At 37.0% G+C, this 15,935-nt stretch overlaps 1 protein-coding gene across 1 annotated transcript in view; it reads left to right on the plus strand.

The window, feature by feature from the left end:
- LOC101897109 (uncharacterized) overlaps positions 1–15,935 on the plus strand; it is a 50,137-nt gene that overhangs the window by 1,746 nt on the left and 32,456 nt on the right. The gene's annotated exons all lie outside the window — the stretch shown is intronic.

The raw sequence follows: 15,935 nt of genomic DNA on the forward strand, positions 1-15,935 counted from the left end.
TGGCACGGCAGCGGCACTGGTGATAGGGGTGTTGGTGCAATCAAAACGCTGTTGATTACTTGTTATTGAAACAGCTGTACCCGGCAAACAAACAACAATCATGAAATCTTGTATTCATTTCATCTAGAAGGCAGATCTTCAATTTTCTCGTCATTGCACAATGCAACCGTCGCTCACTGTTTTAATTGGAATATCTTCCGTTTTATTCTTGGTTATTGAGATCTTGAAAAGTATATTCTTCAAATTTCAACGTCTCGGAATAAACTGATCCAGGTTTTAGTTAATAATCAGAAAATGGCTACCCAATAAATCAGACTTATGGATCTATTTGCAGAGATAATTTTATTAAGAATATCAAATTGTTATGAAATATATAAATCTGAATCGAACATAAAACTCAGATCAAGTGGTGGGATGTCATCGAGACCTGTAGGTATTAACAAGTGTGCAGGAAGAATATGCCAAGGTTTTTCACATTACAACTAGGCCTCTTTGGAGGCCACCCGTTTTCATATTCAAGACATGTATTACAAACGCATTTGCAAAAACGAAAAGGAGGAGGAAACAAATCATCTCAATTGTAGGGAGTTACATACACATAGGTATCTAAATCTGATATAAATATACCAAAACCTTAAAATGATTACCTATTACAGCTCTAGAACAGCCCAAAATTTGTAACTTTGTCAATTTTTCACTGCCGGGAAACCATAGAAAACCCGAAGAGAAAAAGGACGGGATAGATTAAAGTTACATGAATCTCGTATTTCGACTTTATGGTGTCTTACCTTCCTGCCGGATAGTTTCGCCTCGAAATCACGACACCTATCCTGGAGCTTACGTTTTATAAATAGACTGGATGGTTCTCCATTTTGGCCTCATTTGTATATATCTTTCCAGTAGTCACAAATAATGTCATCCTTAAGCCAAATAGGATAAAACCAACGCGAAGTAAATAATATCATGTATAACCTTGCGGAATTGGTTCAAATATTTTATCTTGCTCATGCCATTTGTTCGATCTTACCGATGTATTTTGCTTGCAATATAAATACCAATGGTAATCCATTCAGCATTGAGATAAAGGATCACAAACTATATCAACCACATGGCCACCACGAGCAGCTGGATTGCAGAGCCACATCCATTTCATGAATTTTTGCATAAACAAATCGCAATGTGGCTGACCCATGTCCTTAATAGCCTCACGATAACCATATTTGGGCTTTTGAATCGACGATGGGTCTTAATAAACGTAGTTCGTTCATTTAACTCCGACCATATAAAAATAATTCTTGAGGTTTTCTGGCCACAGATACCATAGACACTAAATCCAAATTCGGATTTAGACACAAATCGAAATTTATGTCCTTGATAGCCTCACGTTTATCATATTTGTGCTTTTGAATCGACGATGGACCTTATCTTTTGCATGGCCCAAAACGAAGAAGTTGCAAGGTGTTTGAAATCACGAGATCTCGTTAGTAGGATGTGATCACTTCTTTGAGAGATGGAAATAAACCTCGTTCAGGCCAATACCATTTAACTCCGACCATATAAAAATAATTCTTGAGGTTTTTCGTGCCCCGGATGCCACAATTTTGTTTGTTGACGCAGCCACCAAGGTGGAAATAGCCTTATGGCTACAGATGGTATATCTCATTCTATACGGCCAAATTGTGCCTCATTGAAATAATGGATTTAGACACTAGGTCTCTTTCGATGAAATTTGGTGTCGATGTAGCGTTGTCCGTCCACTTATCTGTCAACTGACTTTCCGGTTGGTTCACACAATAACTCCCGAAGGTTGTCTCCGATTTCTCCAAACTTGGTACATCGCAATATTATTATCAAACTTGGAAAACTTTCCAAAAATGGCAATATCAATCACTTCCAGACCCTAAGTATCTTTGGACGAAATTCGTTTCAGGACATTTGGAGTCGATCTAGCTATTCCGCCCAATTTTGAATACTTATATCTTTTACAAAATGAGAAATATAAATCCGATTGCCTTCCAATTACCTACACCCCTATATTTCCACAAATACTAGATCTGTGTATGAAGACAAGGATAAAACGGTGCCCTCCTTCTGATACCTCCAACTCCACGGATCAAATTTTTAAATAACAATAGTGGTCAAAAATGCGAAATATGCATCAGATTTTTCCGTAAAGAGAAGAGAGGATAGACGGACCATTCACTCTGGTATTTATCTCTCATAACATCTGAATCGGGCCAGGGATATTCTTCAAACTTCGCATGTATCCCTGATTCCGGGAAACTATTTTTTTTTCTTGTTGGATGGACCCTGAACCCCAGGTTTTTAACCCGAGATTCCGGGTTCAAGACCCGGGATAGAATCGGATCCGCTTTCCGATATTGGCAATACAAAGTACCTATCCAACAAGTGGTCACATGCCATTCGGAAGTTATAGTCAAATTATCGATTTTTTGGACCCGGATTTTTTATAAAACCCCCAAAAAGTCGAAAAAGGGCCCATATGGGGTTCAACAGAATTGAAGCTTACATTCTTACCTTTCCAAAATGCTACAATTTGTGCTAATGCCTTTTCTCGCCCAGAGATATGGGTCTTTTCACCCGCATAACCCTATTCTAATCAGTTCATTAAAATTATGTTTTCAATAAAAAAAGCTTTATTTTGCATAGCCTGCGTTGGAATTACAAAATCATTAAATTTAGAAAACTTTGGTTCCCGCTAGCTGGTGTGGGACATACCCAGAGGAGAAAATATCCAACCCCAGCCGAAGGCCGTCTACTTACAGCAACTGGTAATTTTAGAAAAACTTTGTATCACGTTAACCGGTGTGGAACATACCCAGAGGAAAAAATCTCAAGGATCCGGGTCTTGATCCCAGACGTTCGTCGCCCAAGAAAAAAAGTGTCCCGGAAAAATACCTAACTCTGAAAAAAAAAATCGAAATGATTTTACTAAACTAGAGTTGATTCAAATTTATGCCCCTGTGGGACATATCCAGAGGAGAACATTTCAAGGAAACGGGTCTTGAACCTCCCCCAAGCAAAAGATAGTTTCCCGGAATTAGGGTAAAACACCTACCTCTCTCAAAAAATATTCAATCTGGGTCCACTTCTTGGTTTAGCGTTTATATAAGGGTACCTCCTGATTTCATAATTTTGAAAGCTTCATTTCCAAACCAAATCTGTTGTAATTAGCAATTTTGGATTCTCCCCCAAAAGGTATTCAATGTGGGTACTTATAGTTCCCTTATATAACGGAACTTTCAAATTTTTAGGAATTTTGGCTATAGTCTGTTAGGACAAAGTCTAGTTTTCACATGTAGGGCATAAAAATTTCGGGACAACCTAACTTAACGACGTCGTTTCTGTTTATTTTCATAACAAAATTTGTCGACGTGCAATAATGACCGTCGTCGGCAAGCAACTGCCGATTATGAAGACAACAAACTTCGAAAACCAACGCTGCAATCCAAACATCCGAATACTACCATCAAAACAAATGATAATTCTGTAGCGCCCGGCGAAACGAGAATAGTAGCGAATACAAAACAAAGAAGAGACCGGTTGACGCAAGTGACCTTTGCGTAGCTCAAACAAATTAAAACATTTGATTTTATTCCACTTTTCAGACGTTCATCGTTTATATATTTCTCACGTCAACGACTTCTATTTGTGTACGAACGAACAAACGAACATAGGTATGTACGTACTTACGTATCTTAAAGATAGCCGCGTCAGTGGCTAGATACTACGCCATACAACAACACGCCGCTATGGCAAAATACACTTTGGACTTTATGTGCCTATGCACATTTGGAGGATTGATTGGCTTATTGGAATGTGTGAGGAAAATCCAAAACAAAGAGAAGGAAAGTCGATACTTGTCTTTCTTTGAATGAGAATAATTTTTGGGTCTCATATGTTTTGGACCCCATAAAACCAGACCTAAGTGTAGTAGTTTACTACTAAATGGCTCTCGTCATACCCATACCGTCGTCGTTCTCACATTGAGTCGGGTTCCGTCCGAAATGCATTCAACATTGTTGTTGCTTTATTTACCGTATATATTGTGTGTTTTTGTTTTTTTTTTTCATCTTATCACGAACCCCCCACACGAATCCGCATTCAATTACTGTATCGACGAAATGTTCGGACAGACGACCAACCATATGATTTTAATAGCGTAGATTGTTTTTGTTTTTTTTTTTCATCTTTTTCTTGTTCGCTTTTTTTGCGGTGTTGTGCGGTGCTGTGCTGTGCTGTGGTGGTGCGTGTTGAATATATAAATACATAATATACAACAAATTTACATATCACCATTGGAAAAAATCAGCTGATTTTTGTATACATAACACACAAGCGACGACGACGGACAGCATTTCGGATTGAATTGTTCCGGCTGTTTGGCTTTGGAAAAAATACGATTTTAACAAAGCGAGAAAAGCAAACAATTTCGGTAGGGGTTTAAAAAAAATACCCAAGCCAACGAACGTTGCGTCGAACTTTTGGACAGGGCCAAATTTACCAAATTTATATAACATTTTGAATATTTTATGGGAGTTTCATTGTGAGCCCTTGGGGTTCTGATTCCCAGATTTTTCTTCTAAATTATTTCTAGAGGCATAATTTTTTGTACCCTGATTTCGCGTTAGTGCGGGAAATTATTTTTTTGGGGGACGGGATAATACCTACATTGTCTATATCGGTATAGTAGATCCAGGTTTAATCCGGGTTTTGAATCCGGTCTTTCAAGTAAAATATCCGGAAATCAGGAAACAACTACCTACATCTGAAAAATATTCCAAATGAAAAAATCCGAATTTTTACGAAATTAGGGATTCACGAATTTTTAGGAGGTCCTGCCACATTTGAAATTGTCGGAATTTTTTAGATGTTGATTATTTTTTGGAAGTTGTGCCAGTGCAGCGTTTGTAACACCTTCAAATATTTGTGTCAAATAGCGCAATATCTACGGCATTTTTGGTATTGAAATCCGTCTATGTCAGACACTATTAAATAGTGTAGCCCCATAAATGGGTTACACCTGATTCCAAACCAAAAAAGTTATAATTTAAGTAGATCCTACTTGTAAAAACTTCAACGCAGGTCTTCATATAGGCACTGTATAAATATATTTTCAAATTTCAAGTGTTTTTATACCCTATGCCTCACTGTGGTATAGCGTATTATCTTCATTTATACCCTCCACCATTTTATCTTTATTTATACCCTCCACCATTTTATGGAGGGTATATTAGCTTTGTAACTCCTCGAAATATTCACGATAGACCCTACAAAATATATATATTCTGAATCAGCGTAAAATTCTATAACGATTTAGGGATGTCCGCCTGTTTGTCTGATCGTTGTAATCACGCTATCTTTCAAACCAATTGAGATAAAAAGCTAAATTTTGGCGAATGCAGGTTAAGTTCGCCTGCCAATATGCACGTTAAGATCGTAAATGAGGAATATCAGTCCACGTTTTCGTATAGCCTCCATATAACGGAACCGCCCGATATACGGTATTTTTTTTGATTTTAGCGTATTCGTATATCCCCCGTAGACGGTACATCCCGATATTTGGTATTTTGATGATTTTAGCAACATTATTCACCGGAATCGTTTCAAATGTCGTATTGGAAGATCTTAATGGGTACTACAACATATGGCAAAAAATTTTCTATGCAGCTCCACGTTTTCGTATAGCCCCCATATAACGGTAGCTTCCGATATTCGGTATTTTGATGATTTTAGCGACTTTATTTACCGGAATTGTTTCAAATTTCGTATTTGAAGTTCGCAATAAGTACTGCAAGCTATGACAGAAAATTGTCTATGCAGATCCACGTTTGGGTATAGCCCCATATAACGACACCTCCCGCTATTCGGTATTTTGATGATTTTAGCGACATTATTCACCGGAATTGTTTCAAATTTGGTATTCGAAATTTGTAATGGGTAATACAGCCTTCGTATACATGCCCATGTCTTCGTTTAGCCCCTATATAAAGGCACCTCCCTTTATTCGGTGTTCTGATGATTTTAGCGACATTATTTTTTACCCAAATTGTTTCAAATTTCGTATTTGAAGTTTGTAATGGGTACTATAGCCTATGTCTAAAATTTTTTGTATGCATGCCCACATTGCCGTATAGCGACATAATTCACCGGAATTGTTTCAAATTTCGTATTTGAAGATCTTAATGAGTACTACAGCCTATGACAAAAAATTAAAAATTACCGCGTCTTTCATATACCTCCCTTATAAAGCTTATCATCTAAACTGTATTTTTCAGAATTTGTGGAAAATTTTCAAGTTTTTTCCAAAAGGTGGAGGGTATTAAAAGTTCGACCCAGCCGAACTTAGCTGCTTTTTTCCTTTTTGCTTTCTGTTTTTTTTTTCTTGAATTTGTTTAGAACATGGAGAAGGAAGCGAGATAGGCCCATAGTTCCTCTTGATGATATGCATATAAAGACATTTCGATTTTATTTAGGCCCGTCTGTCCTTTTTTGTAAACTAAGTACAGGTCGCATTTATTGCCTGATCGAGCTGACATTTGGCACAGTTATTGTTTTTTTTTTTTTGGCTCAAGGACAAACACCATTTCAGTTAAACAGCCATATATATCTTCGTCCGATTAGTCTTTTACTGTACACATGCGACTAAATTGGGCCTAGAATCAATGTCAAATTTGGTGAATCGCTTCAGATATAGCTATGGCTCACATATATATTATTCATCCGATTTGTAATTTTTGTCCCACACAACCGTAATTTGTCCCACTCTCTATAACCACGACATTCGTAATTCCTAATTTTTTCGTTATCGGTTCAGATTTGAATTTATATCCCATATATATATATATCATTACACGATTTCAAATTTATTATGCACCTAGTGCTTAATATAAGAAGAATTTATTTTGGCACATACCACCGGATTTAGCCTGGGACTTAGTAAAAATCGGTTCAGATCTAGCTTTAGGTCCCAGTTGTATGTTTCATCCGATTGTGTATTTAAATCCTATACACCCTTAAAATGCACTCCACAACAACGATATTTAGTACCAGATATCAGATACAGCTCAGAATTAAGTGTTTAAAATTGTATCAAGATCGGTTCAGATTTGGATATAACCCCCATATATATCTTGATCCGATTTCAAGTTTATGGTGAACCTAATTGGCTTGAATATATTTTGGCACATACGACCAGATTTAGCCTAAAATTTTGTGAATTTCGCTTCAGATACAACTATGAGTCCCATATATATATGTTTCATCCCTCACACCCTTAAAATTCACTTTTTTTGTATAAAAAAACTACAATTAGGCCAAAAATAAGTGAAACCAAAAGTTACTTTTCTCAAAAGTGCTTGATTTGCTTTGGAGATTTAACGATTTCCATCTGTGTGTCTGTCAACCCGTCTCTAAGGCAGTAGGCAAGTTGAGTTGGTATATGGGCCATGCCATTACACATTTCCGCATAGACCACATATAACGGTGCCCCTCGAAATTCTGACGATTTTTCTACGGAAATTTATAAAATTTTGTATTTAGAGTTTTTAGATAGTTCTACCTTATGTGGCCTATAATTGCCTACATAGGAGATAGATTTTTTTCTTAAAGCCTTCATATAACGGTATATTCCTGTATTCAGTTCACAGAGGATTTTAGCCAATGGATTTGTTTAAAATCACGTATCTAGAGTTTGTATTGGGCTCTACATTTTGTGTCAAAATAATCTATATTTTCCTTTAGCACCGCATGAAACGGCTCCTCCGGATATTTGATAATTTGACAATTTAGACTGTATTTTTTAAAGGGAATTGTGGCAAATACGACTACCGGACTTGGAGGAGTAAAGCGTTAATAGATTAACAACGCCTAAAATTGTGCTATAAAAATATTAATTATAAATTTGACTAACTATATTCGGTAAACTATTTAGATTCGCGATCCCCATTCAAATGCAAAAAGTTCATTTTTGTAATTTTTCATCTCCGACTCTATAGTTATTTTGATTCGAAACCCCATTCAAATGCAAAACTTGCATTTTTGTAATTTTTCATCTCTGATGTCATTTCGAATTTCTCATGCCCAAATTAAATTTAAAATCACTTTCCAAATTTTCACGAATATTGGCTCCCCCTATTTTCATAACTTAATCCCCACTTTCCTTGTAACCAGCATTTCGCTTCACATTAACTCCAACCAACTTTATTTTGTGTTTTGGCGCACACTGTAAGACCCACTACTCCCCATCTCTTTGCTGCTGCGAGTATTTTGCATGGTTCTCTTTGATATTTCAATTCCATTTGTTCCACATCAATTCAGCGCCTCTCAGTGTGGATGCTATTAATTGCGTTTTAAATAAAAGGTGGCGCATGTGGTTGCAAAGTTTTGCAAGCTAACTTGAAACGTGCTTTGTTTGTTGTTGCTGTTATCTGTCTGATGTAGTCTTCGGCTGGTGGTGCTGTACTGTATTATTTTTAACTAGGTATGCCACATTTCCGTTTCCCATCATTTAAAGGTGGCGTCTGTTGAAATGCGGCGGCGAATTCGGGTAGTATGCCCCAAAAAAGAAAAAAAAAAACATTTTCTTATAAATTGATGGTGGATAATGACAAATGCGAATTTGCCACAGCAATTAGATACCACGTTTCTTGCTTTACATGCGAGAAAATGTTTAAACTATCTGGACATGGAATGTACGCATCCAATTTTTTTTTTGAAAGAATTTGAGGTTAGAATTCAATTTCTATTATTTTATTGACCCCCTCCACACCGGTTTGCAGTGTAGTTGTTTACATTTTTTTTTTGTTGTATTCTGCAAAAATTCCAATTACAGCAAATCATTCATTTAGCCGAACAGCTGGTTTGACGCATCCACCGACGATTCAATGTGTGCGCCTTGGAATAACAACGAACCGTCCACACAAATCTGTGTCACACAACTTTGCGTGTGTTTGTGTGAGTGTGCGATGTCATGCATGTTTCTGTTCGTCCGTCTGTCGTTGGTGTAGAATTTTGCAAAAGAAATTCAAAACTACAACAGCAACGACAAATGAAATCTTTCAAGAAACCCACACGAATGCCACCAGCGTCTGCTGTTGTAAGCAGCGCCATTCATTGTGGTCTACCCGGTGTTGTTGTTGCTTTTGGCTAGGCCAAGTTGTTGCCATTATTGTAGACGTTACATTAAGTGCCACTACTTGGGGCTACAGTGAGGAAGAATAATTTTTTGAACATTTTCAAATATTCAAAGATTCTTTTACGAGATTATCCTTGGACTAGATGCCTGCGTCCAACACGAAAACTTTTTCGCTACCGTCTATTCATTTACCGATATTTTCTCAAACTGGAATACTCACGAACGCTCTCACATAAAATAGAAGAGTGAAGAGTACATGTTGTGTAAAATTCCTTCTCGTCAAGTTCTCTCGCTCGCGAGTAAAATCGAGCAATTTTGAGCTCTGATTTTCATGCTAGTTATGCCAAATCTACCAAACAACATTTGTTTGGCCCAAGGGCGAATATACATATATATCTGAAACCGATTGCGGGTTAATTGTTCACCAAATGGACAACATCAGTCCAAATAACCTGAATTTTGGCACATCCGACGGAATTCAGTCTAGTCTATCGGTTCAGATATAGGTATAGCTCATATATATATATATGCTTCATCCGATTTGGTGTTTAAGCCCCTCGTATTCGTAATATTCACTCTACAGGAATGATATTTGGTACCAGATATCAAATACAGCCCAGACATACCTCTGCCAATTTTTTTTCAAGATCAGTCCAGATTTGGATTTAGCTCCCATCATATATATCTTCATCCTATATCAGGTTTATTGTGCACCAAATGGCTAATATCAGCTCAAATGCCAATTCAGCCAAGAAAAAAGTACTTCAAATTGCGAGAAAACAGGGTGAGATAAAAAAACTGCACGAAGTAGAACGCCATAATTTTTTCCTTTAAAAAAAAAAATATTGAATAAAAGCAAAAAAATCGGCAATAGCATCAAATTTTAGAAAAAGTTAAGATTTGTTCGAATTGGTCACCTTTGGTACGAATTATGGCCTTCAAACCGTCACATGCTGCCCGAATGTTGCTCTGCGGTATTTTGGTCCATTCCTGGCGAAGCGCTTGCTTTTGAGGTGATCGACATTTTAGTATTTTTAGTGCCAACCTGGCTTTCCAAAATACTCCAGACACAATTCTCCAACGGATTGGTATCCGGAGATTTTGGTGGCCATTGTCCGCTGGAAATGAAGCGAGGAACCTCATTTTGTAACGATTCTTGGGCGGCGCGTGTTGAGTGCCGATGGTGCTGAGTCCTATTGGAATATCCAAGGTCTGCGGACAAAATGTTTGCACGCTCAAGGCTTTAATACACCCTTCAGAATAGTTTCGCCATAATTTTCGGCATTTATTCTGATGCTAGGGTCGATTAATACGAGCTGAGAGCGACCATCGGCTTTTATGGCGGCCCACACCATCGCCATGGCCGGCGCTTGAGTTCTGGTTGCCTACCGAAGGTGTACATTTTCAGCTGACCTCTTTGGCAAGTAAACACGATAATTTTGTTGGTTTACAAACTTCTGGACAACGAATCTTTTCTCATTGGAGAAAACCAAATTCGGCAGTTCACCACTTTCGGTCAAGCGAAGCAACTCTTTAGCTCTTTGGAATCTATTTTCTTTCTGTTGCGGTGTAAGTTCTGGCACTTTTTGGAATTTCAATGGCTCATTTTTCAATATTTGCCTAATGGAATATTGCGATATGTTTCCTGTCGGACGAGTGGCTTACAAATGACAGCCGTCTGAAGTTGGTTGAATTTTTTTCATTTCAACTTGTATAGCTGACTCTAACCTTTCCAAAATGCTACAATATATGTTATTATGTAGTTTGAATGTATCGGTAGGGCATATCCGAATCGAACCCGGTTCTCTGTTCTCTAATAAAAAACATACTTACCCGCAATTAGAGCCCAGGAGATTTTCGATCCAAATTTTTGATAAAATCCTTTAAAAGCCGAAAAGGGTCAATTATGTGAGTCACAAAAAAGAGCCAAATTATCGTGTAGGCATATACGGATGTAACCCGGGTCTTAAACCCGAATTTTCAGATCAAATATTCGGGTTCATCTTAAAAAAAAATAATCAGTAAACATTAGAGTTTGGTTCCACAATAGCAGAAAAGTATCCGTATATTTGAACGAAAAGTCCGGGTGCAAAAACAGGGCTTCCGAATAAATAATCAAAAAAATCGGAAAATATTTGTTAAGCTATAGTTTAGAATAGCCTTTAGAGGGCTTGTATAGATTAGAACACCACCTCTCAGAGATTTAAACACTGTGTCATCCATAGTGTAATGCACTTAAAGTGGAGCTCAGTGTCTGTGGCGGCGATGGAGGCATTTAGTAGATAGACTGACGACGACGATGGCGGCGACGGCGACAATGACTAGTTTTGTAAAAATTATTATTGGTGTTTTGTTTTTAGCCGGCTGGATGGCTGCCTGGCTGCTTGACTGGCTTTGGCTGCTGACTGGTTGTCGACGTTGATTGTTTTGTCGTTTGTTTGAAACTGTTTTCGGTTCTTAGCAAACTTCTACAGAAGGTTTTGGCTGGCTGGTTGGTTGACTGACTGATTTGCTGTTTGCCTGGTGTCTGCTGTACATATCCCTGATGTATGCAATATGTTTGTTGTTGGCTGTATTTTTTGCAAACATACATATGGTTGGAATTTCTTTGTTTACAACAAAGCAAATGCCTGAACTTCTGGCTAAACAGAAAAAGAAAAACAAAAAAAAAAAAAAAAAAAACAACAACAAATACATACTATTTTTCAATGAAAAATCTTGCATTACCACTTTATTATCTCTAGTTTATGAAAGTATCTCCAAGAATGGTGGGGTATTTGTTTTTATGCTCAGTTTTTTTGCCATTTGGTTTCGTTTGCATTGAGGAAATGTGGGAATGCAAGGTTTTTTTTTCGGGTGGCTTATAAATATTTGTGATGGAAATTATGAAGAAGGAAAATAGGATATGGAGAGGAGATCAGCTTTTCTTTATTATCTTTTTATATTTTCAACCATAAGGCTACAGAGGGGAGGTATATATCATTTAATACGTCCAAAACGTGCCTCATCCAAATAACGGTTTTAGACCCTAGGTCTCTTTGGACCAAATCCGTTTCAGGACATTTGGAGTCGATCTAGCGATGTCCGTCTGTTCGTCTGTGTGACTATCTGTTTGGCTGGTGCGCCCAATAACTCTCGAAGGGACTACCCGATTTGATCTAAACTTGGTACATCACAATATTATTGTCAAACTTAGATCGAGTTCTGAGATGGACAATATCGCCCCACTCCTTCTGGTACCTCCCACACAAAATGTCAAAATTTTCCAAGAAAATAATTTACAGCAAAGACAGAAAAATGATAATACAATTTTGCTCCAACTATGCGAATCCTAATGTTTGAATCATTGCTAGGTTAGGTGCGAAAATGGACAACATCAGTGCACTCCATCAAGTACCTCCCCCACAAAGGGTCAAAATTTTGAATAATTATAACTCTTATAAAACGTGATGTAAGGGTCCGATTGTCTTCAAATTACACTCATCACAATATTTTCATTACACCGAGGTCTGATGTGAATATGAAATATATCGGTTCACTCCTTCTGGTACACTCTCCACAAAAGTCGAAATTTTCCAAAAAATATTTTTTCTGCACAGAAAGATAAGCAAAAATCCGATTTTGCTCCAAATTTGCAAATCCTATTATTTGCGTCAGTTCTAGGTCAAGTGCAAAAATGGATAATATCGGTCCACCCCATCAAGTACCTCCCCCACAAAGGGTCAAAATTTTGAATATTCATAAAAGAAATTAACATCCGATTCCAATCAGACTTGGCACATCTCAATATTTTCATCAACAGAAGATCCAGTTCTCTTCATATTTCATTCATCCCATACATACTAACACAAGATCTACTCCTTCTGGTACTTCCCTCACAAAGGGTAACAATTTTGAATATCCATGAAGCTCATAAAAAGGGAAATTAACATCCGATTCCAATCAGACTTGGGACATCTCAATATTTTCATCAACACAAAATCTGTTATAAAGATGGTAGAGATGGGACCATTCCTTCTGGTACCTCCACCACAGAGGGTCAAAGTTTTGAATAGCGGAAACCATCATAAAATCCGAAATAAGCTTCCGATTCTCTTCAAACTACAAACATCAATATATTTTTATTGACCCATTGTCTGGTGTGAAGATGGGACATATCGGTTCACTCCTTCTAGTACCTCCCCACAAAGGGTCAAAATTTTGAATATTCATGAAGCTCATAAAACACAAAATTAACATCCGATTCCATTCAGACTTGCTACATCTTAATATTTCCATAAACACAAGATCTGTTATAAAGTTGGTAGAGATCGGACCATTCCTTCTGATACCTCCCCCACTGTGAAGATGGGATATATCGGTCCATCCATCCATCCATGTAAGATATGTTGTAAAGATGGCAGAGATCGGAACATTTCTTCTGGTACCTTCCTCACAAAAGGTCACCGTTTTGATTAACCGAAACTATCAAAAAATCCGAAATTTCTCTTCAAACTACAAACATCAAAAAATTTTGAAAATAGGATATATCGATCTACTACTGGACTATACATAGTCGATATAGTCCAAACCTGGCACGTCACAATTTTTATATCATATATATTTAGGTCCGAAACAAAATGGTCAATATTGGCCCATTATTTCGGAACCACGTCATAAAGGGTCAACGATTCGAATACTCACAACAGAAGTTAAACAAAATTGATCATGGAACATTGGCTGAGGGTGTATATCTGTCGGTAAAACCGACTGCTGATACCTTTTAATTTGTTAAATATTAGTTTTGGGCTGATAGATGGAGGCTCTATCTCAACTTTGATATCGTCCTTGATTAGGAAGACGAGATTTAACCTGCTTTTTCAATTACATCCGACATTGAATTTATTCCGATGGGTTCCATGTCGCGACTTCAATGTCGAGAAATTTTGCAAATTTTCCCTTTGAGGTGGCAGCTGGACAGCCAGCTCACGATATGTTTATATTTCTGTGCATGTAACAGAAGCGACTTTCCAACATTATAAACTTCAGAAACCTACAATTTATCATAATCCTTAAAAAGGATACTTTTTATCCGCAGTATTTTAAATACAGAAACTTTTGTTCAAAATAATTGAAGGTTTTCAGTACAATTTTAGAAAAATTTATCAAAATATCAACTTTGCAAGTTCTCGAAATTTTATGAGATATCTCACCTTTGTTTTCATCCATTTGAGGCTAAATTTGAATATTGGGAACCTTTTTCTTTAACCTCAAAACTTGGAGTATCTTTTAACAGCAGTTTCATTCATTAAGAAAATCTATTTCATTTCTCCCAATTGTCTATAGAATTGCATGATTTTTCAAATAATAGCAGAAAATCGACATGTTATTTTTAGGTCATAGTTGACGTCATTGATAATTTCTTTCCAGGGTTTGTTGACCTACTTCCCTGTTTTTTTTCCTGGGAAAATGTTTTTATGTTATTGTGTACTCTATATATTATGTTGCATTTGTTTAGTTGTCGTTGTACATAGGCGGCGTGTGCTCATTCTTTTCCGCACACACAAACACACACCCAAACGGTCGTCATCACTATGTAATGTATAAAATATGTACCAGAGATACAAAACAATAATAAAAACAAATACGTTACAAATAAATATTTCGGAAGTTGTTGGTTGGTGGTGGTATTGCACATAAACAAAAACTATAAATGTTTTGTAATAAAAAAGGATGGGGGAAATCAATCCCCCGGTGGCATAACCACCATGGGGAGTCGTCTTAATGCAAAATCATATCCAATATGATATTTGACGTCGAGGAGGAGGGATATTTTGGGGAATGTTGTTAAATACAAAAGATGTTCTATAGATTGGATAGGTATTTTCTAAAGGTGGTTAGTTTGTAGCGAGAAATATTTTTTTTAATTAAAGTATTTTTAAAATAAATTGGAAAAATATGCGTGAATATCCATGACCTTTTATAGTATTTGAAAAAAGGTCTGATTCTTGGAACTCCATATTCCCGGAAAAATTATTTTTAAAATCTATAAACTTTTATCTCTCTTAAATAAAAATAATTTTTAAATAAAAACAAAACTCTATGACCGCAGAAAAATAGGCGACCGGAATTATGGGGATTAAAACATTTTTTTCCGTCGTAACCCCCCATAATAAAGTAGGGAGGGATAATGTCCGCTTCCCCATGGGGAGTATATGACCGTTTGCAGAGGGGACTACTTACAAAAAATATTAAATGTAATAAATTTGGGTCTGCATTAGCTGGTGCGGGACATAATCAGCGGAGAAAAACTCAAGCCACGGCCAAAGGCCGGCTTCTTTAAAATGTAGAAAACTTTGGTTCGCGTTAGCCAGACATACCCAGAGGAAAAAAAGATTAAAATTTCCAAAAGGTAACAAGATAAAATCTCAAGCCTCTGTCGAAGACTACTTTTAAAAAGTCTAAAATTTAGAAAACTTTGGTTTGCAATAGCCGGTGTCCGGAAATTTTCTCTGAGAAGAAAATCACAATATTTTCGCACACCCGTTTATGTCCGCATACGTTTTGGAAATAGCCATTATTGTGGGTATTATGTCCGGTACTTTCTGGTATTTCGACCGATTTTTTTTCTTGGACATAATCCCGAATTTGGAGAAAAGAAAATCCGCATGATAATATGGAAGAATCGGTACACCCAAAACAAATCACCACTTAATGATGATTTTGGACCAAAAGGACCAAATATAAGAGGATGATGTTGACAACATTTGGTTTCAACCAGACCTCCGAAAAACTCGCT

Source organism: Musca domestica, unplaced genomic scaffold (assembly GCF_030504385.1).
Source record: "Musca domestica strain aabys unplaced genomic scaffold, Musca_domestica.polishedcontigs.V.1.1 26, whole genome shotgun sequence".
In the NCBI taxonomy this organism is placed as follows: domain Eukaryota; kingdom Metazoa; phylum Arthropoda; class Insecta; order Diptera; family Muscidae; genus Musca; species Musca domestica.